Source organism: Cupressus sempervirens, chromosome 8, assembly GCF_028749045.1.
Source record: "Cupressus sempervirens isolate cs-2001-9-10 chromosome 8, ASM2874904v1, whole genome shotgun sequence".
NCBI classification, from domain to species: domain Eukaryota; kingdom Viridiplantae; phylum Streptophyta; class Pinopsida; order Cupressales; family Cupressaceae; genus Cupressus; species Cupressus sempervirens.
This window is the reverse complement of record NC_143125.1, coordinates 335,947,366-335,974,606: the sequence shown is the minus strand read 5'-3', so window position 1 is coordinate 335,974,606 and position 27,241 is coordinate 335,947,366. Positions and strand designations below refer to the sequence as shown.

At 34.4% G+C, this 27,241-nt stretch overlaps 2 pseudogenes; both read left to right on the top strand.

Moving 5' to 3' along the window:
* LOC149542719 (glycine dehydrogenase (decarboxylating), mitochondrial pseudogene) overlaps positions 1–25,000 on the top strand; it is a 35,257-nt pseudogene extending 10,257 nt beyond the window's left edge.
* A 13-nt stretch (positions 25,001–25,013) lies between these two features.
* LOC149542718 (glycine dehydrogenase (decarboxylating), mitochondrial pseudogene) lies at positions 25,014–25,627 on the top strand (annotated as a pseudogene).
* The last annotated feature ends 1,614 nt before the right edge of the window (positions 25,628–27,241 follow it).

Sequence of the window (27,241 nt, the reverse complement as noted above, 5' to 3'; positions counted from 1 at the left end):
AATATCTACATTGCCATTGCTACTCTTTACAAAAATCTATCACAAAATACATTTCTTTGATCATACAATATAACTTTCATCATATATTTAATCAAAAAAATATTATACTAAACTTCGCATTTGAAACCTTTCCTTTATACCTTGTTATTCAATAAATATTTTCTTTGTCAACCTTCATACCTTTATGACACATCAAAATTCAAAATTAACTCTTTCCCACTTAGGGTTAACATATAGGAAGTCATCCCTCATTAGTTAAGTAATTATTTTGGTAAAAAAAGAATTCCTTAACCCAAAATATTTATTTTCTTATCATGCTTTATTTTTTTTGTATAATACTAAAACTGGTAATTTTTTTATAACTTTGTTTGTACTAATCATATTGTTCTAATTTTTTTCACAAGTTATCATCATAGTCTTTTTTAACCAAATGGAAATCCACACGTGTCCATAATATGCCTATGAAGCTTTCCATTCAAAAAACTAATTGTTCTACCAAATATACTACATAAAACTTAGATAATTTTCTTAGTCTAATTGCTAGAACTTCATCTCCATCCTCTTCTCACTTCACATGAATAAAATATTTCCATAAATGACAACATCATAATATATGACCTATCTAAATTGTGAACAATATCTTCTTATAACTAACTATTTTTATTATTACATCATCTTTTGGGCATCATTGCCTCTAGGGTTTTCCCCCAATTAAGGGTTTCCCTAGTTAACAAGTCATTGTGTCATTGTGTATGTTCCATGTCTTGGAATTTTCCACCTTGTTTCCTATTGATGTTGTACTTGATAAATTGAGTTTTATTTAGATTATGAATACAATTTTTTCAACCTCCCCCCCTCTAGTTGTATTTGTGGACTTTAATTTCTAATAATTAGGTATCAAACAAAACCATAAATTCTATCATGTGCAATGAAAAAATATGTTGGTTATTCTCATTTTGAAGAAGAGTCACTTCAAAAACCTATGCAGTTATCCATATGCATTCAACATTAGACAATACAAAAGTTATTTAGTTCATTCTAGATATAATGTCACATACATACATGGTATTTTTGGTATAATTATTCATTGTTTATAAGAAACACTATAGTACAAAATAACCACAAATCCCTATTAAAATTGGATTTCATAAAACCAAAAAATTGTTGGTATCTCTAACTATCAATGTCTATTAGTTTTAAACACTTTGTCATATACTAGGTAGAGTTATAAGGTCATCATTGTGACCAAGATACTCTATATAGGCCGAGTCATATAAATATTTGTAAATAAATGTGTGTATGTCAAGCTCTATAAGAGCTGAGCAAGTCTTTGGTGACCAAGTATTTTTAGTATAAGATGAGCCTAATGAATCCCAAGAAGTTTGATCACATGGAAATTGAGATACAAAGAAGGTGTTGAGCATAGTAGAGACTGATCATCTACAACATATACAATAAATGTCAAGTATTTGAGACGATGCCGAGTAATGAAAAATTGACATTCAATTTAGGAATGATGTAAAGTTTCACATAAAACCTTTCAAGACAACATTGAAATGATATTTATTACTTATAGAGATTATTACAGAGGTTATTATGTGATTATGACATGGATCATAGATCTCTATGTACTATGATCAACCAATTAGATGAAGAGGCAAAATAAGGAAGCATCTAGAAAACTCTTTAAGAAATCTTTAAAAAGAGTAGATCAAAACCTTATTTGATATGAAGGTGATGGTCAAAAGAAGTGAGAAATCTATTTGTGTGATCACAAAGTTGATCAAGTGTGATAGTGTGAACATTGTAGAGGAGGAAAAAGAGTTTTGTTATTATAGAACATAGGAAGTGACATTATCAAGAAGTGAAGGATAGTAAAGATAATATAAGATCAGATAGAAGAGAGAATATCCAAAAATAGCTTTTTATAGAAGATTGAGGATTAGGTACTAAATCATTTTTAACAGATTAAGTCAAGGATAATCTCTTAATAGAGTGGTCTTAACTGATCTTTTTAAATCTCTTAATCGAGTCCTTACTTTTTTATAAGTGTAAAATCCTCTCATAGGGTATGAACAAACAATCTTAACATATTTTACTAAAGTAGACCCCTAATAGGGAAGATGATCATAAATTATCAACATTGTAACCCTAACAAGTTATCTTTATTACTGTAGCAGTGAAGATTTGTGGGTGTCATCCCCACCCTTTTTTACCTTCACATTGGATGGTATCTGGGTAACCAAATATTTGTGTTGTGTTTACATTTCATGCATGTGATTGCTATATTATATCTACCATGTTACTATAGGTTGAATTTACAAGTTATGTTATACATGCATTATTTATGACATGGTAAATGTGATGAATACATTAAAGTTATGTTAAAATATAAAAAAGGTTTACGGTGTTATAGATCCTAATTCACCCCAGCCCTCCAGTATTTAAGTTTTCCAATTAAGACTTCTAACAATTGGTATTAGAGAAAAGGTTCTCTTGAAAGATCCTAACAAATTGGGAGGTTAGATCATGGAAATTGATGATTTCAAATTGGGAAAATTTATTGATAAATAGGTGATTAAAATTCAACTCATACTACAACAACTTGAGGTAGCAAGACATGAACTAAGGAAATCCCTAAAAAGCAGAAAGGAGTTGGCCATACATATAAATGAGTTTAATTATGAAGAAGTTAATACTCAAGGACTATTTGGAATTAGAAATTCAAGTGAGAGTGATGCAATTGTTACAAATATACTAGAAGAGAATAGTATCCTGAGTGCAGAAGTTAGAGAACTAAAAATAGAACATGAGATCTAACTATGTGAAGTGACCAAACAAAAGAAGAAAGATGAGGAAGACAAGGTTTTCATTGAGGAAGACAAAAGGAAAATAGCAATTAGAGTTGAATAAAGTTCATTTGATGTGAAAAAGCTTACAAATACTCAACTAGACATGATGAATCAACTGATGCTTGCAAATCAAGAGTTGAACAGAAAGGATGTGGATATAGAAAATATGAGATCACAAAATGATCTATTGAGGAATTAATAGAAGACTAAGAAACAACTTGTGGAAAATTTGAACAAGCCTAATGAAGCAATGAAATAATTTGAAGAACTAATGAGATCTTTTGACAACAATTTTGGATCAAGACATGCAAAGCAACATTCATCTACCGAGCAAGGAGAATCATCCAAGAGAGGAGAATGAAAAAATGAAAATTCAAAAGGCAAGCCAAATTGTTATCATTGTGGAAAACTTGATCACATCACAAATATCTGTAGAAGCAAAAATCGTATGCAAAACTCTAAACCTAAGTTTACTGGTTATTATTTTTATTGCAAGAAGTAAGGACATCAAATACATGAATGTAGATCAAGGATGAACAACATACCTTCTAGACCTATATTTGAAGGTTATTTCTATAATTGTCAAAAGTTTGGACATAGAGAATATGAATGCAGATAACAAACAAGACCCTATTGGACTAAGAAAATGTAGAATTATGCACCTAACAATGTATGTTCAAAATTTCATGAGTCTGAACATTCAAACAAAAATTGTAGGACCCAAGTTATAACATCAAATCTCAATCACACCAATGGTGAAGGAAAAGTCGATAGTGAACAAACAAGGAAGGCGATGAAAAAAACTAATAAGAAAAAGATAGAATATGGAAATAGTGGAGCAAATGATGTTGAGATCACCCCATCCAATGGAGGAGGTGATCATATCATCTCAAACTAATCAAGAATGGTATGTAAGGAACTAAATATTTAATGATATATCCTACATCATTTCCTAACATAAAATATTCTAAAGTTCATATCTACATAAGAAAATATGCAATAGAATAGATTTGTGAAGAGTATAGGTATAGAAGAAGCTCTATATGATGAGTGACAAAAATCTATAAAATTTTCTATATTGACCAAGTATTGCAATATGGACTAAGTACTTTAGATGCTAAACTAGTGTATAGGTTGAGTTAGATGGAATAAACCAAGCTGTATAGTGAAGACCTAGTTCAAAAGGCACAATATCAACCGTGACACTTGGATTCCACCATCCAGTGTACACAATATTAATGGAGACCCTAATTTGAGTAAAAGTAAGTATATATTGAAATTTGAAGATATTTTTTCCCACCTTGCATGCAAATTATGAGAGAATAGAAAAATTCAAGCAATTTGCAAAATAAATATTAAGGCAATTAAGAAAAAATTTGGAATAGAAGCTTGATCAAAAAAAGGTTTGTGTTGTGTCAAGTTATCCAAAGAAAAGAGGTTTTAAACAATAATAGAGAAAAATGGCATCTTCATCATCTACATGAAAGAGCAAAGGAGTAGAGGTAAATAACATTAAATTGGTGGAGTGATGCTTTTCCTCCACCTAAATTTTGTACTATCCTTGAGATTATGATGATTTTGGGTGCATTATCCTTGATACCACCTGAACTAATCATGATTCTTTTAGAAATGATAGGGTGTCATTGCACAAAAAAATTGACCTATTAATGCTAGATAGAACCAATAGTCTTATAGAGCCATACGAGATGGTTAAGCCATGCCATAAACCCTATGAAGGATGATGGCCCACTGCCAAATCCCCATCCAAATTTCACTTGATGTGGCTTATGGTATTTGAACCTATGATCAAGCTCTGATACTGATTGTTAGAAAGAATAGGGTTTTCATTGCACCCAAAGATCAACTTGTTAATGCTCGATACAACCAATATTCTTATAGAACCACAAGAGGTGGTTAAGCAATGTTGCAAACCCTATGAGGGATAATGGCCCACTACCAAAGTATTGATGATGTAAAAATTTTTTACATATGGAAGATTAGAGAAGTTGGTGATTATGAGAGTCAAGAGGCATATACAAATTTATGTGATGAAGGAGTCTTCATTCAAATTTTTTGAGAGAAAAGGGCTAACTCATGCCCTATACTTTCCAAGAAACTTTAAGATCAAATGGATCAAGGTAGTGCTAAGTAGGATCCATGATATGAAACTATGGATACATAATGGACTAGTTGAGATAACCAAGAAAATGATTCAAGGTCACAAGATATCCAAACTTATACAAGAAGAAGACCATGTGATGTCTGAGTCATGAAGAGATTGAGGCAAACACAAAAGCCAAATGGAATAGATGAGGGTTTTCCATCTTGAACATCACTAATCCATTGATCAAATTTGTAGTGAGAGTATTTTCTCACAAATTCTATCAATCAAGCAAAATGAACATTGTACCATGTATGGCAATTCACCAGGCATGGAAGATTGTCATGAAAGATCCTAAATATGACCTTGTCAAATCAAAGAAACTTTAATTGGCAAAAAACCTTATATTCTTTAAGAAAAGAATAGAATTATTTGTGTAAGTTTGAATTTCTTATCATGTTTATTTTCTTTTATGTTCAGATGTATTTTCATGGTATTGTCAATATTATTTTGGAACAAGGTAAACCAATGACAAGACAAATTAGTGAATACATAACTCAATTAGGAGAAAATTTTGAAAATATCATAGACATATGTTTTGAGGAATTCAAATAGAGAATGAAGATGAGGATGTGAATATCGGAAGAGTTGGTAATACAATATTATAGTAATATATTCTTTTTAGTGGACATAGATAACACACTTGTGCAGGTAGTAGTTGAGGAAGGCATGGCTAAAAGCATTTGACCATGAAATTGATAGTGAATCAACAAGTGTTAGCATTGTTGCATTACTCAAGGAATAAATTGATACTAAAGTAGAATCTTTTGGAAATTATGAAGAAGCTAAGGCAAGAATTATAGTTGATATCAAAATAGCTTCCAAGGAGAAGAAAATAAAGAAAATGATTAAAGACTTAGAAGAAAAACTAGGCAAACAAGGAAAAGGAAAGTGACCTTTACAGCTGACATAAGGTCTTGGAGAAGATGAAGAGAAAGATAGTGGTGAAGAAGAAGAAGAAGACAAAGAAGAAGAAGAGAAAGAAGAGAAAGCTCCCTAGTTATTGTTACACCACCCACCAAGAAGTCTAAATATGTTGCAAAGAAGAAAATGGTGGTGCCCCTCTCTTCTCCACCACCAACCAAACCAAGGATTAGGGTAGAAGTAGCAAGAGTTGAGCCATCTGTAAGGAAAGGATTAGTAAAGATTAATAAAACAAGAAAATCAGTGTAGAGAAGAAGAGATCACATGTCCATGTGAGCCAACCAAAGAAGATAAGGTTGGTCAAGAAGGAAGAAGTTGAAGAAGATGATGCAGAGAGAATAGAATTAGACAAACCACTTATAGTACCTAGAAGAGCAAAGAATATTGATAAGGCATGTGTCAATCTAAAAATCTTTGCAAGCTTATCCAGTTTTAGATTTGTAAAATATGTCACATTGGATCATGTTTATAGAACTATAGTTGAGGAGGCCATGATAGATATGACGGAAATTAATAAATTTCCTCCTAATGAATATAGAAGAAGATTCCTATTATTTTTTCAATAGATTAAATAAAATATGGGAAGAAACATCAGTATTAGAGAAGGAACATTAGCCAAGGTTCCTAATTTATCAAAGGTGCATAACTAGGAAACATTCTTGGAAAAGTATAGGAACAAATTTGTTCCTATGTTCGTATTCTTCATGATTTAAAAAAAAATATTGAAGTTGTAGTTCAATAGAATGAGTTACCATGGAAAAGAATTTTTGGTCTCTTCACTAAAGAAGTGACACAATAGAAAGAAACTGAGATAGTAACCATCCATGATAAGTGATGAAAAGAGTTCAAGTGCACCGAGTCCATAAGGAAACACTTCACCTATTCATGTTGACACCCCTAGCACTCCAATTGTTGAGAATGAAAAGACCTCAGATGTAGAGAAAGAGAAGCAAGAGGTAGTGGAACCTAATAAAGACATAAGTGTAGACATTTCTACCAAAGATAAAGTAGGACCAAATGTGTCAGAACCTCATATTAAGGAAAATAAGGAGGAAAATAACATAGTTTCCAATTCAACTATTGTTGTTTCAAGCACTAATATTCTTTTAAAATTGAGTGGTGATACCCCTTCACCTACTCCAAAAGTAGTGGTGAGAAAACACACTCCATCCCAGAGCAAAGATAAAGCAATAAAGGATAGCTCTTTAGATATTAAAGTTAGTCTAGATGAAGTTGTATAGATGCCAAAATAGGATTTGGAAAATCTCACTCTTGAACAAAAAATCATGTTGCAAGAAATTGTGATGAAAAAGAAGAAGCAAGAAGAGATGAGAAGAGAACATCAATAGAGACAGGTATTGCATAATATAAAGGACTTTTTTTTGGCACCTTTGATATACAAAATTTTGATGGATAAGCCCCAGTGATTTCCTTTCTTATACATATAGTTCAGTAGATAAATAGTGGAGATATAGAAGCAAATGAAAAGTTGATGGCTTGGTTAGCCAAGAAATTTGAGAATAAGGTTATGGAGAAAGTCTCAACAACCATTGCTAAGAAAAAAGTTGAATTGTAAGACTATTTATACAATATAAAGGAACTTGTATAGAAGGTACAAAATTTTGTGTGATGTTCCAAGATTCACAAGTGATCTTCATGAAGATATCTAGTAGATTCAAGCTAATATGCAACAAACAAGCATCATCATTTTGTAGTTAGTAGAATCCATCTCAAATCACTACAATAAGTTATTGTTTTCTCAAGGAAAATTGGACAAGCTTCAAACAACTAATAATAGTATGAGGTAAAAATTGATATCTATCCAATCTATGTTGATACCTTGATTGAAGGTTATATAGTGAGAATTGAATTCAGTACAAGATCTTATTCAAGAAGATCACAATCTTTTAGTTGCTAATAGTCTGATTGATTTGGTAGCTAGATTGGAGTTGCATAATCACATTTTGGAATCAACTAGAACCACTTACAATCATCTTCTTTCCATGATTAACGAAGTTCACAAGCCATTTATTGAGAAATACAATTTGATTCCACCCATTCAACCCAAACATTAGCCATAAATGATAAAAACAAAAGGGGAATGTAATGATGATTACATTTTTGAATGGTGATCACAAGAGAGAAGGTCAGAGTCAAAATCAAAATTTAGAGATCAGAGTTTAGAAGGACAATAGGGTATGATAGTGAAACATTTGGACTATTTAGTGTCATGTGATTTTTTTTTTTGTTGCATTATTCATTGTTTATTCATTCACCAAAAGTTAATAAAATATAATTTTATAAGAACTAAGTGTTGGCATTAAGTCAAGTTTGTTATTAGTGACAACACTTATGCAAATTTTATATGGTTACCAAGCTCTTTGATCAATCTCTAGTGTTTTCCATGTAATTCAATGGTTACCAAGCTTCATAGTTCCTACTGAGCATTCTAGTGGTTACCAAGTGAATATAGATAGTGTGAAGTCTAGCAGTTTTTACCAAGTAGTTTAGTGGTTACCAACCTTCATAATGTCTACCGAGTCATCAGTTCTTGTGAAGCAAGATTAGTGTTAACTGAGTGATGAGATGATTAGTGTTTACTGAGTGAAGATATGGAATTTAGTTTCTACCCATTGACACTATATATACCGAGTCACTAGTGTATACTGAGTTCAAAACTATGTTGAAGTGATTAGTATGGACTGAGCCTCTACATCTATCGAATGCATGATGATGTTGAGTAATGACAATGGATGTTGTCTATCGAAAATTCACCAAGTCAGCTTTCAGAACTTGAGTTTCTAAATTTAGGCTGACTCAGTATAATTGGTGTTTACTTGTGTATTGGTTGACCTTGTAATTATGTGAATTGGGTTGGTATATATGTAATGTATTGTATCATACCCAAATGTAATGTTTTGATGTATGAAAATGTGAATGTGATGATAAGCATGCGAATGTGAGTTAGCAGTAGAGCAAAGTGTATTGCAAGGTCAAATCAAGATCAGTTAACTTACATCCATCACATAGAGGTGATTAGTATTTCAAGGATCTCAATTAGAAATCTAGTTGTAAGTAAGATATCTATTGTTTCATCCTAACAAGTTAATTAGCTTCAATTCTTTAATAGGGTAGATTTAATAGTCTTTTCTTAAATCTCTTTACTGAGTGCATACTTCATTGTATGTTTGTAAAACCTCTAATAAGGTGAACCTAGTAGTCCTAATTGCTCCTAATAGGGTAGATCATTAGAAGTGATCATTGTAAGCCTTAACAAGCCAACTTTATACTGCAGTATGGAATTTTTGTAGGTATCATCCCCAGCCCAATTTTACTTTCTATTTCGAAGGTTTCTGGGTCACCAAATATTGTGTTCAAAGTGTTTTATGTTTTTAGTTTCTCATGCATGTAGTAGATTATATCTACTGATGATAATTGGATTATATTATTAAGTATTGAATTTGTCAAAAGTTTTGAGGTTACTGATTCACCACTCCCCTCTAAGTAACCTAGCTAGTCTTGAATATTTCCAACAATTAGTATTAGAGCATTATGGTTCTTAGGATAAAGTTTGATAGCTTGAGCAAAGATTAAGGACAATGGAGATATTTAGACTTGACAAAGCTATTGATAATGGAAAGCTAGATTTGGAGATGGCCATAGCTCAACTCAAGAAAGCAAAAGAGCATCTTTCTCAATCCCTAAAATGAAGGAAGGAACTTGTGAAATAGATGAATGAACACCAGTATGTTGAAGAAAAGATTGAAGAATTTTCCCCCTCAAGTAGTTTAGATGAATCAAATGGTGCAATCAAAGAACTCCTAGAAAAGAATGGCTCCCTGTAAGAAGAAGTAAGAAAATTGAAAAGAGGACAAGAAATTCAGTCAATAAGATTGTGTGAACTATCATAATAGAGAAACAAGGAAAAAGAAGACTTGGAGGTAAGGAATAATGAAATTCAAAATCAATCCCTTCAACAAGAAAGTCTTATCAATTAGGTCTCCAATGCAAATGAAAAAATCATGAGCCTGAAATTTGAAAATGAAAGGTTAAGGAATGATTTAAAAATTGAAAAGCAAACCAATGAAAGGATGAAAGTTGATATAAATTTTGAAAAGCAACTCAATGAAATCCCAAGTAGACATGGATCAATTGAATCAGTAAAATGAGAAAAATATTTATAGGCAAAAGGGTAAGGTAGGACTTGGATACAAAGAAGAAGGTGAATCCTCCAAACAAGGTGCTCAAAGGAATCAAAGACCTACTTGCAATTATTGTGGTAAGATAGGTCATACATAAAACAAATGTTGAAGTAATAGAAAGGAAAAAATTAATGGAAAATGCTACAATTGCAGATAGCAAGGTCACAAAGCTAATGAATGCAAGGAGAAACCAAAATTTGAGGGTAAGTGTCACAAATGCAAGAAACAAGTTCACAAGGCATCTGAATGTAGATCCAAACCATTCAATCTAGCTGAACAATTTGTAAAGGCAATATTTGGTTGGGACTACAATACTTGGTGTAGATGTCATTATTGTGGAGAATATGGACACATTGGCATAAATTGTATTTATCATCACATGAGAAGAAATGATACTACAATAAGATGTTACACATGTACTGAACTTGGTCATATAGCTAAGAATTGCATGAATATAGGAAGAGTTGAAGATGAAAAGAAAGAAAAAGTTGATAGCATTAGGAAGTAGATGAGACAACAATGGATTCCTAAATATACTGAGCAAGCTAGTTCAAGTGATGGTACTCAAGTCACTCAAGAAGTGGGTGACTCCACCATTTCCAATTAAGTTCTTAAGGAAGAACTAGAACTGTATTCTCAAGGTCACATCTTAAATAGTTCAAATTAAAAAGGAAAAAAAGATCCAAATCAGTATTCTAGATACAAGGGGATAACAAAAGTTTAGCATCGGTAATCATTGAGTAAAGTAAGGTCATACCAAGCGAAGTCGTAAGTAACAAGGTTATTTTTGGTTGCTAACTTACAAGCTTCTACCAATCAATCTATATAGATAGTGGATGACAGGCTGTCACTGACTATGTCATTATTGCTCTCATTGTACTGAGCATTAATGGGAACTTTTTATCAAAAGGTAGAAATTTGACTTCATTTCCACCGCAAATTTAATATATTGAGAATAGAGTGATTTGAAGAGCATATCAACAACCTTGAGTAGAATTTGCAATCAAAGTTTTTCAAAGAATTTTCTTAGTTTATCAAGTAATCATGGCATCTAGCAGTAGTAGTAGCAAGGTCAAGAAGGATCTAAAATGTTGGTGTGAGGTGTTGAGTGGAAAACTCCAAATTTCAAATTGGTGCTAGCAATCACAAAAACCCTTGATCCGAATGGAGCTCAGTCACAGATACCACCTAAGGTACTTCTTAGAAATGACATTTGAACTCATTTTAAATATGCAGTTCAAGAGATAGGAACCCTAGAAATGGATAGTGCCCTAAGTGAACTGTATGTGGATAGAATTCTTAAACCTAATCATAAACACTTAGAAGAGAAAGGCTTAACCCATACTCCTCACTTTCCATGAAACTTTCAAATTAAATGGATTAGGTATATCTTAAGCCGAGTTTATAATGGTCAATTGTGGTTACAACAACTAGTTTTGATTACAAAGAAAATGATTCATTGCATTACTAGTCTCCCTATGCTTACCAAAGCTAAAGTCACAGAAACCCTAGGTTGGGATGAGCTTTAGAAGAAAACCCTAGCTGAGTGGGATGGTAGATGATTGAAAATTAGCAGTGTATTAGACATATAACTCAAATTTGGCATTCATGTGATAGCTCATAAGATTTATAGCTCAAGTTGACTCACTAATGTGTCATGTGAGGTAGTGGACCTAGCTTATAAGGTTGTTAAGTAGAATTTGTCATATGACCTAGTAGACTTGATGTTGAAGTAGCTAAACAAGAATATGGAAAGCATTAGAACTACAAAGAATAACCTATGCAAGTTTGGTTCACTATTGACATGCTTGTTTTTGTATGTTCAAAAGTTTTTCCCCTTTAAAGGCACAATTGTATGGAGAAAAGACATGCTAGTCTTATATCATATCAATGAGTATATAGCTAAAATGGGTGAAAATTTTGATACCATAGAAGTTGGTTGAAGAGTATAAGGATCATGTCTATTTTATGGTTAATAGTAACAGAGTGTACATCCAAGTAGTAAGGCCTAGAATAGTGTGGGTAAAACCTCTTTCTTATGAGGTTAATATTGATGAGGTAAAATAAATAATTGAAGTCCTAGTAAATGGTCCCATAGATCCAACAACACCTCTCTTTGGAACCTATGATGAAGCTAAAGCTAGAATTGAAATTGAGATCAAGCTTCCAAGAGTGGTAAACAAAGGAAAGAGGAGGATATCAAAGTTGAAAAAAGCTAGTGCCCCTCTTATGATTACCAATAGAAAAGGAGAAGATGTGGAGGAATCTAAGAATGAAGAGGAATCTTAGAAGGAAGAAGAATCAACAAGGAAGGAAGGCAAGGTGATTATCACCAGGCCACCCAACCCCTCCACTATAGTATTCACAAGGAGATCTAAGAAGAAAGTAGGAAAAGATGATAGTGATGTTTTCTTCAACCGACCTCCTCCCATATTTCAGGAAAGACTAAAACAATTGAGAGAAGGTGTTGGATTAAACAACTTCAAAGCACTAAAATATGAGACTAGGACTCCAACAGAATAGGAAGAGGTTGAAGATTTGATCACGGATAAATTAGGCAAATGGAAATTCTCTCCTAATCAGTTTGCATCACAAATCCATGCAATTTTGTTGGATAAGATCAAGGTTAGATGGGAGAAAACCATATAGACTATCAAAGATATTTTTTCTCAAACACTAAAATAGTTCGTGCCCAACTTGATAGATGCAAAGGTAAATAAAGCATTAAAAGATAATGAGAGCAAAATGACTTTGAAGTTCAATACTTGTCTTGTTTTAATGAAAGATGTTTAGTATTTTTTGAAGAATGCTACAAACTTATGGAAAAATGTGTTCCATTTTCACAAACCTAATGAGAATCTTGTTGAGATTAAAGATGATGATGATGATGGTGACAAGGATGAAGAAAATGAAGAAAAGAATACTCCTTTTGTCACTATTGATGCTAAAAAATATTAGGAATTGATGAAGGATGATGAAGAAGAAAAAGAGGAAGAAGCTAAAGAGTAAGCCAGACAAGAAGAAGGAGAAAGTGATATAGTTAAGATAGCTATGGTTTTTATAGCCTCCCTTCCTCACTCTCCAGCAAAAACTACAATATTATCAAGCACAGAGACAACTTCAATAGGTTTGATTGTGACCACAACAGATACATCAAATGTCCAATCACTCTTCGCTCCCACTCAGCTCAAAGTATCACTAATGGAAGTGTCTACCACTTCATCTACCGAGCTGTAGCCTTCCTCTTCTTCAGTTCCTAAGTCAGGTTCTTCAATAGTAAGTATAGTTTCTAGTTCTACAATTTTGGATTCTTTCGTTTTGACTACTTCAATCACTAGTACATTTGACCCCATTTTTAGACCAAAATTTTTGACCATCTAAAAAAATGGGGTCAAATTGGTCATTTTATGCAGGCAATGTATATAATTTTTTTAACTAGAAGCCCATGTTGGTCAAAATTTTGACCAACACAAACTTACACTTTCCCAAAATAAAAAACAAGCTCTTTGCCACACCCTAATTTCAATCTTGCGTGATCGAAAGAAAGGCTGTGCGGTTAATGTTTGTCATATATTGCATTTTGTGGTGCCATTACATGCAAAGGAAGGGTTTGAAGATTACGTTCCATTAGCATTTTACTATTTGAGTTCCAGCAACGTTTGGCAACTTCAGTGCAACCTTTGCTAGAATAGTAAGGTTCTATCTCTGTTATATCTCCTTCTTTTCGTTGTTCAGCACATCATCTTCAATGTATTCAGCCTCATGTGTTGCCTTTGTCATAATCTCTTAAATTTCAAAATTACTAACCTCATTGGCCATGAAGTTGTCTCTATTGTGCTCTTTATCCTCAGGAGTAGTGTCAAGTATGATTTGAATTTGTAACATATAATTTTCCTCAGGGGCGTGTAACAGATCACCGAGTTGGGATAACTCATCATCCTATTGAAGATGCAATGCAGGGTGAAGGCTTGGATAATTTTGTTGATGCTCTTGTTTTAAAATAGGAAATGGATGCAATTGCATCTTTTACTGATACCTCTTGATATTGGTAAATTCTTCTCATAAATTTCATCACCAGGCTACAATTTTCAATAGTTCCAGCAATGTCTTGAGGATCAAATCAATTGCTTGGCACTAACTCGTACAATTCCACATTTTAAAGTTTTTGTAGCATTTATTGTATCACTAGATATTTACACTTTAATCAGTTAGCTTTGATGTTATGTTAATAATGGCATCAACTATGGTCTTATCATTTCTATTTCTATCCTTGGAGACTTGGAAATGGAGGAAATGGAAATACTCTTTAAGATATAGGAAAATATAGTAAATAACTCTCCTGGAAACCCATTTCATGTCTTCAAGCACACAAATAATTTGATAACATTCACTTCTATTGGTAAACCACCTATATCTATAGATAGAAGTGAGAAAAACAAAATCGAAGGCCCCAAACCAACACTTTCCTTATTCGCAGGCAGATCTATGTGACTAGATTCTCTATAAGCCCTTTAGAAGAGGAAACACTTAGTTTCAACCATGGAACTAGACTAGGGAATGTACAGTGAGACAGGACTAGACCAAAAAAGCCAACAATCCATAGAATCAGAACACTACGAAGCAAGAACCTCTGGACATGGAGAAATCTGATGCAGTTGTTCAAGGTTATTGGCACTTGCAATAAATGCTTTTCTATAAAATTTTAAACATGGAATGGTGGGGGAGTTTAGGGTAGTAAACATATGATAGTCCTCAATATAGGAAAAAAACCCTAATCTAGTAGTATCCAACCAGGCATATCTTACATCAATATAACTTCAACTTTCAGGGGATGACTACCAAGTTATTACACAGAAAGTTCCAAGAATGTTGATATATATAAAATATATAGATTTCTTCACTGAAACATAACTAGGACGGAGAACTCCTCAACAACAAATATGCCAGACAATAATCTAGACTGTAAAATCATTGTATGTGGGGAGTGTTGATGTGTGTTTTATGACCATATTAACTGTAGAATAAAATATTGGAGTATCTTATCCTCTCTTGATCAACATTCCATGCATGCTAAGGTTGTAAGTAAGATCACACAAGTAATTTCCAATGTTCCTTGTAGGTTGCATAGGCTCAATGGTAAATGTGATATGCTATAGGTTTTCTAACAGTGTTATAGAACTAATTAACATCATTAGTTACATCTTGGGGTTTGATCTAGTTTTTTTTCATTCTTAATCCTTGCAATTATCTTTTTCAAATCTAGTTTCCATTTCTTTTATTTTTTTCTCTTCAATGTTTTTGATTTGGAAAATAGGTTTTACAGGGATCCTGAAACCCAAAGTTTTACAGCAATAAACAACTTAAAAGCATAAAAGTCAGAAAGAACAAAAACAACCACAAAAGGCCAGAAACAAAAAGGCCCGAAACCAGGGAAGCAAAGGCCAAGAACAGAGCCAGGCGGGCAGACTAGTGCCCCTTCTTCTCCATTGCCTGTAGGATTTATCTAGCGTCACTTTCCTTCTAGATGGCTTCCTCCTCCTAGGTCGTAGGGGGGAAATGCTTTTGGTCCCCCTAGCTTTCTTGGATTCCAACCTCTTTCTGAGGATCCTCCCGGTTGGTTCCGTTATCTGTACTCTGCTCCATGTTCCCCACAAGACCAGCATTGGTCAGATAGTCCCCCAGATTGACAATATTTTTATTCAAGGTATGGAGGGTGTCCACAATCTGTTTAGTCACAACCTGGTGAATGAAATCCAGCCTTTGGACCTTTTGCTCGAGCCAGGTGATTCTGTCCTCCTGATTGTCACTGGGGTCCTTGCTTCTATCTTTTTCCTGGCTGCCCACTTGGTCTTTTTCTGCCTCTGGCCTCATGATCCTTGGCTTCCCCCCCATTTTTGGTCTGGTTGGACCTATCCTTCAGAGTCTCAATTTCCTAAAAAAGCCACTTTATTGAGCAGAAATTATCAATCAAGTCATTCTTTGCATTGTTGAGGAAGTTGAAACCCGTTTCACGGGCATTGTCAGAGAGAACCAGAAGAGTCGAGTCAAGGAGTTCGTCATAGTGGGTGTTATAGTCGAGATCCCCCAGCACCTGGATTTTAGCAAGTTCTCTAACAATGCCCAAACTAATAGTATCCATATTGAAATTTTGCCAGGCTCTTCTCTTATTTTTCCTGATGGCCTCCCCTCCCTTTTCAACCATAATTTCTATCATCTCTTCTGGGGGTGAAATGGGGATCTCCAGGGGGGAGGTGGGTGTAGTGGGGCTGGGGGGAAAATTAGTGTTATCGCTGAGATGATCATGGGTAGGGGTTTGGTCTAATTTTATTTTCTTGGGGTTATCTTGGGTTACCAGGGGGGTCGCCTCCATCTTGTCATTTTCTTTTTCCTTGTCTTCTTCCAACTCACTTTCCTTCTCTGCCATTGAATCCACATCCTTCGACTCTGTATCTGACTCCTCACTAGACTCCTTAGGATGAGGGGTAGGGGGGTTAGGGGGAGGGCATCTTGGGCTCTTCCTACTAGGAAAGTAGGGAGAGGGTTTGACTTTTGGGGTTTTAGACTTGACAGATTTCACAATGTGCACTTCCCCAGATTCAGAGCTACCAGTGTCCTCCGAGGAGCCACCTGAAGCCCCAATGGGCTTGACTCTTGTTTGGGTTTTCAGAAACTCAAAAATGAGGAGCAGGAGACCTTCATGAAGGGCAGGGTTCTTGACAAGACATTTTCTATAACTCTCTATATTCTTAGTCATAGAAGTAAAAATATAGAAAGGAAAGGAGATTTTCACTTTATGTCTAAAATGATTAAGCAAAATAAAATGATGGGTTCTGACTCTATCAAACTTGGGCTCCAGAGTGACATACTCTATGATGATCCTTAGAATGAGCCCCCAGAACTTCTTAATGAATTCTATGTCATAGAAGGTGTCAATATTTACCGGTTTTCTTTTCTCCTTGTTATTCTTGATGAAAGCGTTGACAGCATTGGCGGACATCTTCTTATCCCTGAAGAAGCTGATGCCTTCCTGGGAGAAGCCTGTCACCTTTGCAATGAGACCCTCAGTGATTTGGTGTGAGACACCATCAATTATGACCTTTCTATTGTGCCAGGTTTCAACCATTATCTTGGTAACCCCTGCATCGAAGCCATGGAGCCTCTCCATGAAGCTGGTTATGCCGCCCTTCTGGAGTTTTTTCCAAACCTTCCCTTTTTCTTTCCAGCTCTCTGTTTCTCCCCATGGCTCTCTTCTAATCCTTTCTCCCACCATAGCGATTTTATGCCACTCTAACCCTAAACCCTAAACAGAATTATAGAGCTCAAAGATGGACAAATTGCTAAGGATGAAAGCTTTAATGCACATGTTTTTGGGTTTAACTCTAGCTTTCTTCCACTCGTGTAAACCATACACGTTATTATGAAATAGTGGGGGTTCTGCATAACTCCTATTGATTCCCTTTTTAAAACAAGATTTAGTATGTGTCATCATCATAAAAAGATTTTGAGTTGGTACCTTGAATTTGCTCCTTTCAGATGAGCTCGATAGCCGCCGCCGAAAAATGATTATTATTTCCCCACGTCATCATCGAATTGAATGTGACCGCTGCGTTGGTGAACTAGTTAGCAACCACGTTAGCTTCACAGTAGACATGGCTGACGTGGTAATTTTTAAATTTTCTCAAGTCCATTTTTAGATCCTCAATTATGATTTCAATGGTCCATGATGGTTTGGTTACTCCTAAAATACAATTAATTATATTTAGGGAGTCACCTTCAAGCCATAGTTGTTTGATCCCTAAGTCCAGGGCCAGCTTAACAGTGAGTCTGGCCACATTGACTTCAGCTAGATGGTTGGTTTGGTGACCAATAGGGGAGGAGAATGCCACAATGCCCCCTCCCAAGCTATTTCTTATGATTCCACCACATTCGGTGGGACCCAGGTTCCCCTTAGCCGCTCCATCTAAATTGGCTTTATGCCAATTTTTAGGGGGGAAGGACCAAGAAGCCATCTGTCTTCTTTTGATCCTGTCTTCTTTCTTGGTCTTAATTTTCCCTCCATCCTTTATGTTTCCATCTCTAGTTGTGGCATTGTTCTCTTTCATGAGGTTGTCAATTTTCTCTGCTATAATACCCTCAAGAGTTTCTCTGTCTCTGAATATCCTGTTGTTGTAGTCCTTCCATATTCCCCAGCAAAAGTGTGGGATAATCCAGGAACTCAAAATTTGGGATTCCAGGCCTTTGTGGATACTTCTCCACTGAATGAAGAAATTTTGGATGCTGGTAGGAGGGCACTAGTAGGAGTTCATATTGGAAGTTAGAAGACTCCACACTCTAAAGGAAAAGGGGCAGTGAATAAAAATGTGGTTAACTGTTTCTAGGTCAATTTTACAGAGGTAGCATCTGTTGGGAATAATTTGGCCTCTTTTGGCTAAATTATCCAAGCTAAGGATCTTATCTTGCAAGAGGAGCCAAAAGAAAATGTTGATTTTGGGCGTTAATCCAGGGATCTAGGCCTTGGCCCAAATAGGTTTCTCCCCTATTCCCACAAGGGAAAGATAGCCTGAGGCTACCGTATAATGGCCTCTAGAAGAGTCTCCCTAGACTAAGGCGTCACCTATCTGGTTGATGTTAATAGCATTCAAAGAGGCCATCAAAGGCTTGAGATCCTGTGAAAGTTTTGCCAGATTGTGCCAATCATTCCCATTTCTGTAGTTCCTAACCAACATACCATATCTGCCTATTGCCTGATTAGCCCACCTGCCAAATAAAGGATGGTTATTGAGAGGTTCCTAAAAAAGCTAGCTGTCCTACCAAAAAAGGATTTTTTCTCCCATTCCAGCTTTCCATTTGGCCCTGGATTTGGCAAGGGGAAGGGCCTTCAAAATACCTTTCCAAATGTAAGAACCCAACGGCAACTTGGCCCCCTAGAAAATGGAGGAGAGAGACATGCCTCCCAGGTACTTCTCAGCCAAGATGTCCCTCCAAACCCCTGTGCCTTGGAAGATGTGCCAATGGAGTTTAGCTAAGAGGGATTGATTCAGGTGAGAAATTTTCCTAATCTTTTTCTCTTCAATGTTAGTTTGTGTGAGTTTTGATGTTTTTTCTTCTTCTTCCTCATTTTCATATTTTAACTTAAAAATTTCCTACCTTTATTTATCTTCTTCTATTCTATGACCTTAGCTTTCTTGGGTCTTGGGCCTTATGTGATGCAGAGAATCTACTCAGTGATTCAAATTTGCATGTTTCATTATTCTTCCTTGCAAAAATCAAGTAGAGATTCACAAGAACTTTTAATTTGCTAATGACAATAATGTCTCCAATACAATACAATAGCTTAATTGTCTCACTCCTTTTCCAAATGTTGAATTGAGACTTAAAATATTTTGAACTTCGAGTAGTCAAAATTTATATGGACTAAATGACAGTAAACAAATTGTAAGGCAACTGACTACTTAGAACATCTTTCTATAATTGTTTCCCATCAAACAATAAACTCTTTCAGCAAATTCCATTTCAAATTCATTATGTCCTGTAATTCTATCAGTATAATATAACCATTAATATTTTAAATGGCATGGCTTCTTCAATGACATACCTCTGCAAAATGGATTGCTCTTGGGTCCCTCTGAATGGCGTCACTGTCATTACAAACACACATTCAATTTACATATTGTAACCAATCTAAAAATCCCTTCAATACAGTCTAACATCCATACGAATTACAAATGATATTTGTTCCCTTTTTAATTGTGATTGTGGCAACAAGTCTCTCGGCAACATTCAACCATCTTCCACTATCTGGCTACACTCAATCCAATATGCACAGACCAGTTTGTCTGGAACTATTTCGAGTTTCAATGCATAAGAATGTTTAAGACTTAATCATTGCTTAATCAATTTTAAAGAGAAACTTGATGTATCACACTAGACTGCTGCTGTTCCCAAATTGGGACTATTTAAATCCAATGTAGAACTAAAACCAAATCTTGAAAAAGAAACCGGTATCATAAAGCATACCCCAATTTCATATTCAAACATTTAACTTCTTGAAACCAATAATCGATACCAAGAATTGACTTGGAGCAAAACAAAATTGAGATCTTTGAAATTGTATTGTAATTGGTGATGAATTCAATCACAACTCTCTTTTAAACTATTGTTAAACCATTTCATACTCATCGTGACTGGCCACCAAGGTAAGAACAGAGAAATTATAAATAGATTTAGTATCTTCAAACCAAATAGCAATTAGCGCAGGTTTTGAATACAATATAGTTCCATAAAATTTGTTTACTCCATCTATGATGATTCAAAAATTTAAGAGCATAGAAATGTGCATAAGAACAATGAAGAAAAAAAAGATCTGAACATAATTAAATTCTACCATTATTCCATTCCTGATTACATTGTTTCTCCACTTTCCTTGATTCTCAAATCTTCTCATACTACTACTATTCAAAAAAATTATATATATTCCTCTCGAGTTTCTTTAATTACATATATCTAAAGATATTCAAAAGAAGGTAACCCAATAACTAATTCTTAAAACTGACTTTTAACTTCCCACACCCGACTCATTATAATTCTAAATATATTAAAGATACTAGTAAACTATCTTGGAGTTTATTCAAAACTCTTAACTTATAACCCCCACTTACATCATTAAATTAACTATATCAAACTAAGACTCATCCCAACATTATTAAAATAATCATTTAAAGTGCATTAGAATCCTAGATCTTGAAAATAATTGGAATCTCTGGATGCCCCTGTATCATTATGCCTTTTCCTTCTTCCTTGTAGCTCTTGTAGGTCCCTATTTAGCTAGTTTTTCTAGCTTAGTAGTAGGAGGAGTTCGATCTCCTTGTAACCTTGTGAGGTTGAGGAGTAACCTCAACTTTTATTGCCAAAATATCAGGTGTTTCTACCACCTCTACACTCTTCGTAATGTTGTCCTTGATTGGTTTTATGTTTGTGCTTCCCAATTGAGCCTTTATTGAAACTTTTCTTCCCTTCTTCATCACTTCCCATTATTCTTTGATAATGCCCTCCTTTTTTCTAATATTTTCCACAAATTTCTCTACCTTCATTTTTCTAGATCATTTGTATAATTATTCCCTTGTCTAAATTTCTCATTATAAGTCCCCCATATTTATGCTTCCTTATCTCTAGGTGAGACCAACGTAACCTCAGCATGTTTTTCAAGAAATTCTTGGCTAACCTCATAACCAAGAATGGTGAATAAATATCTCTCTAGGATCAATAACCTCCATGCATGCCAAATTAGTTTCAACCATAAAGCAATTTATATCTGTATACTTCTCCACAACTAACCTAGGTATTGTATGCATATATTTCATCTCTATTTGAAATCCCTTGAACAAACCAAGCAGATCACAAATAATGTCACCTTTGTATTACATGTGGTAGTGCTCAGTTACCAAAGCATTTGTTGGTACATAATTAGTCAAAGCATGTGGGTGCATGTTTCTTTTCTTCATTACAAACACAAACATTTTAGTCCAATGCAATATGTGATGTACTGGTGGGTGATATTTCTTGTATGACTACTTCATAGTATACAAAAATGCCTCGTAGGACTCACCTCAACCTACATGTACTTGCCACTTCATAGTGTACGAGACACCCATAAATGTACAGAGTGATGACACTCTCCACTTTGTACCCATATGACTCACATTGTACAGAATGGATCACTATACGATGACTTCAACTACTGCTCCGCTAAGTCTTTTACAATAGTTTAAGAGGAGATATAAGATAGAACCATTACTTAGTATGGTGAAACAATTGCACAATTCTTGAGCTATTAGTATAAGCAATAATATGTGTACAAAAGAAATATATTTGATGCATAACATCATATATAGTTAGATATAAGCAAAGATGTTGAATTTCTGGCTTATTCACTAAATGGTAACAGTCAATCATAGCAAGGTGGGAGGAAATACAAGGGGGTAAACTAACACAGGGTTTAGTAGCTACCCCATCTCATGGAGGATGGATAGAAGGTCTCTTGAGGTTCAAGAGGGATTGTATATCTACTCTTGGGTCTAGGGTAGATGAACATTTCAAGCACCCTATCATGTCTCTATATCCAAGCCTCACACATGGTTCACTTACTGAAGCTGAGGGACCTTCCTATCAGGTACATTTTGTTTCACCTTACCTTGAACAATCCGTATATTACTTTGGTAGTAGTTAATTTAAAATTCTTTTAGTGTGCTGATTTTAAATGTGTGAATTATAATTATGAGGTTCAAATCTTACCTACACCACCACTCACACCTTTTCAATATGAAAACATCAAACAAATGGGTACCATTTGCAATCGGACATTAAATCTCTCCTTACAATAGGGTTGTCTAGATTTTTATTGAAGAAGACAATAAAAAGTTTGTGTGGTGCTCAACTTATGCTCCCATTGCACATTACGAGAGAAATGAGCTATGGAAATGGATATATGGGCTTCAATACATCCCTTGGATTGTGGGAGCTGACTTTAACATGGTTGAGAGTAGAGAGGAAAAATCTATAGGAAGTGAGATAAGTGCAAAGGAAATGAAAACTGTTAATAGAATAAAATGAAAATCAAGCTCAACCTATTCGATCCTCTTGAAGGATATAGAAAAGAAAACCAAAATAATTGGTTTACTAGGTGTAATTGCCAAAAGGTAAGTATAAGGATATATTGCAGATTGGATATATTTTATTGCAATAAAGATTTTTTTAGCTTTGATCAGACTGTCATGAATGTAGTGTCAAGGCTACCCCTTGTTCTTTATCTGATCATCATTATTGCTACTGTAAGATTCATATATCTAATGATCAACATTAGGACAATGAAAAGAAAGATAAATTCCTTCAAAACACCAATTTACTAAAAGATGATTGCAATTACCCAATCTTTACCACCAGGGAAATTAACATATGGACGTTATAAGATAAAAATGCAATTAAAATATGGAATGACAACAATAAAAATTTGGCCACTATATTTCAAACTATTGGACAAAAGAATAGCCTTAGGCAATAGGAAAACAGAAAATGACCTTCAGAAAGATCTGTTCAAACTAGAGAAGAAGATTCAAATGACCCCAATAACTCAAAATTGAACGAGGAGTTAATCATAGCAAAAAAATTATTGAGAAATCTACATGCTAAAAATATACAAGGATTAAGAGTGAGAGCCAAAATAAATTGACTTAATAATGGTGATAAGAGTTCAAAACTCTTCTTCAAATGTATGAAAGTTAAGAATGTTTGAGAACAAGTTGACTATATATGAGCTGATAATAAATTGCTAAGTGATCTTAAAGAGATAGAGAAGAACTTTTGCTATTCTATAAGATACTTTTCTCATTTCAAGGACATAGTGCAAGAGATCTAAGCAAAAATATAATTCACAGTAAGATTACAGATGATATTGCAGAAATAATTAATATTTAAACTGTATCAAAATAAGAAATAGTAAATGCAATTCAAAAGCTGAATGATGAAAAGACCCCAGTAGTAGATAGTCTCCCAATTGAATTCTATAAAGAGAACTTAGATTGGTTTGGAGATGACCTACTTCAAGTCTCTACTGAAGCCATTAGATAAAGGTTGTAATTTATTTATTTGCCTGATGTTTTCATATTTCTAATCATTTCCTTGTTTTCTTCTACAAGGTTGATGAATTATATGAATGAATGTAATCTTTTATGACTGAAGTGTGTGTGGTGTGTGTGTGGATGCAAGCCATACATCGATGATCTTGTGAACAAGAATGAGTGGAATCCAATGAGCTTCAATGAAATTGAACATGCATGAAGAGGATGATATCAAGCACTTTGTGAACTATGAGTTGTTGTCCATATATGGCAGTAAGACATTTTTTTAATTGAGCAGTGAGCTCTAGGAATTGTGCCTAAATGCAAGTGCATCCCTATTTGTAATAAGTTAATACTTTTAATAGAGTATAATTTATCGTAGGTTTCAGCCCCATCGTCGTACCTTGTCCCCTCCTAACATGGTTTCCATGATATACTAGAATCTTTTTTGAATCACTAGAACATGATATTAGATCTTACTAGGCTCCTGTGTCAAATGATTTTCTTTTGGACGAGGCCACTACTAGTTTTGAGGCTATTGTGATATGTAATGATATAACCAAAGATAATAAGAAGACTTGTATCATTTTTAGTAACTCTCATCCTTAGACATTTGATGTGTGCCATATAAGGGTAGGTTGGTTGGGGTTGAATGTCATGAAATCTAATCTAAAGTACTTTGATTATAGTTCCAAGGATGTTTGTGGGATGCTTGTTTAGCACCCTAGGATAGAGAGGGAAGTTATTGATTACTCTTATTTTGTTAAGAATGTTCATGCTAATGGTGTGATGGTTGTCATGGACTCTGATTTTTCTACACTAACAATACTGAAGCCTCCTGAGGAATTTGGGGTGGATATCATCTTTGGGTCTTCTCAACAATTTGGTGTCCCCCTAGACTATGGGGGGCCCTCATTTATATTTCTTGGTTACATCTTAAGAATAAAAATGAATGATTCCTAGGAGGATTATTGGAGTTAATGTGGATTCCCATAGGAATCCTGTGCTAAGGATGGAAATGTAGACAAGGGAGCAACACATCAGGCAAGATAATGCCACTAGAAATTTCTACATGATACATGCATTAATTACAATATATCTTCTATGTATGCAATCTATCATGGTCTGGCAGGATTGAAAAAAAATGTAGAATGTGTACATGGTTTGGCAGGAGCATTTATTAGTGGATTAAAGAAATTAGGCACTATTAATGTTGAGGATGCTCCATTCCTTGATATTGTAAAGGTTATATGCTTATCATTAAGCAAGGGGAGATGGGCATGAAAACTTCTATCATTATTGTCTCAACTCATGGAATGAATCCTGCAAGTGCTACAATGTGTGGAATGAAAATTGTTGTTGTTTGAACTATTGCTAAATAAAATGAAGGATGTAGAGGAAAATAAGGAAACCTTGTACCACTTATGATTACCTATCCTTCAATGCATGGTGTGTATGAGGAGGGTATTAAATAAGATATGTTAAATCATTCATGACAATGATAGTCAAGTGTGCATGGATGGTGCAAACATGAATGTGCAGGTTGGACTAACTAGCTTGAGTTGAATTGGAGTGGATGTATGCCATCTCAATCTTTACAAGAAATTCTACATTCTACGTTCTGGTATGGGGCCTATAGGAGTAAAGAAGCATTTGGCACCATTTTTACCATCACAACCTCTGGTACCAATAAATGGAATTACTACTCTTGAAGGGAATCCACAACCACTTGATATGATATCAATAGCACCATGGGGCTCAACCATGATTCTACCAATATCAATAAAAAGGGAGATTACAGAAATTGAGAATGGGAAAATGGACATTAAACATACTAGTTTGATGGCAGTAATGTGTATAGAGAAAAAATTATAAATCCTTATGTTTTGGAATGACAAGCAGGGTAGATAGAGTTGAATGAAGGCTCTAACAGGAATAAAAAGAAACACAAGGCAATCAATAGTCATAGATAGTTCAAGAATTGACTTATTCCTAATATAGAAAATAGTGCAAAAATTAAAGAGAGATTAACATTTATCAAGTGGATTTGATCATCTCAGGGTCAGATAAACTTCTATTAGTCAGGAATAAAATAGAAGATACAACTCCATTGTAAAATAAACAATTTGTAAGACAAAATTATTAGACCCCAATTCTTGGGTAAATTAGGAACCAAATGCTGACAAAATATCCTCACAACCCTATTCAAGAGAAAGTTTTGACTAACAACCATTGATATGATCCCACAACTTAATTTTGGAGTTACCTACAAATATTTCAAATGCACTGTCATGGGAGCTTCCATAAATTAGAGTGGACAGTCCATGTCAAATCTCTTTAGCGTATAACTTGTTGTGCATAGTTGCCAAGTTTTCTTATTGTATCAAGCATATTAATGAACAAGCATATTAGTTACTGTAGGTGTTTACGACATTTTGATTAGTTGCTGTCGATATTTTTTAGGTATTCTATAAAATAGTTCACATGCCTTGTATATGATATGACATTTTGCATGCATCATGCACTGTCTCATTCGGATAATGATGGATTGTGGAGAGTGATCTAAAATGATGACGCTAAAAAACACAAAATCAAACCCAAAATGAACTTGCATTACAAATGGATTGTGGAAATCTGATATTGTTGATTTTGCATGCATGTCTACCAGGACAATCACAACTTAAACATATATGCATGTTTAAGTAATCAAGAATATTAGATTTCCACAATCCATTTGTAATGCAAGTTTATTTTGGATTTGATTATGTTTTTTAGCATCATCATTTCAGATCACTCTCCCTAATCCATCATTAGTCGGATGAGAGTGTATGATGCATGCAAAATTTCATATCATATGCAAGGCATGTGAACTGTTTTATAGAATGCCTGAAAAAAAAATATTACCCAGGCGTTGGTAGAAATTTCTACCCTCAATGGTCAAACTTTTTGACCTTCATTGGTAGAAATTTCTACCTTCATTGGTCAAAATTTCCAGTTTCAACGGACAAAATTTTTGACCTTCATTGGTCAAATTTTCTACCTTTCTTGGTCAACATTTTCTACCTTTCTTGACAACATTTTCTACCTTCAATGGTTGAAATTTCTACCTTTCTTGCCAACATTTTCTACCTTCAATAGTCAAAATTTCTACCTTTCTTGGTCAACATTTTCTACCTTCAATGGTCAAAATTTCTACCTTTCTTATCAACATTTTCCACCTTCAGTGGTCGAAATTTCGACCAATTCCAGATAGAGTTTGCACCATGGTTATGAAAGTTTTTCGACCAATACTTTGGTCAAAATTTTGACCAACCGTTAGTTGGTCAAAATTTCAACCGAAAAAATTCCGACCAATGAGTTGGTCGACATTGGTCAAAGTGTGGTCGAAAAATGAGTTGACATTTCGACCTTCAATGGTCAAAAAATGGTCTTAGATGTAGGAGTGAATTTTTCATGCTCTAGTACGTTCTTCAATTGTGAATAATTCTA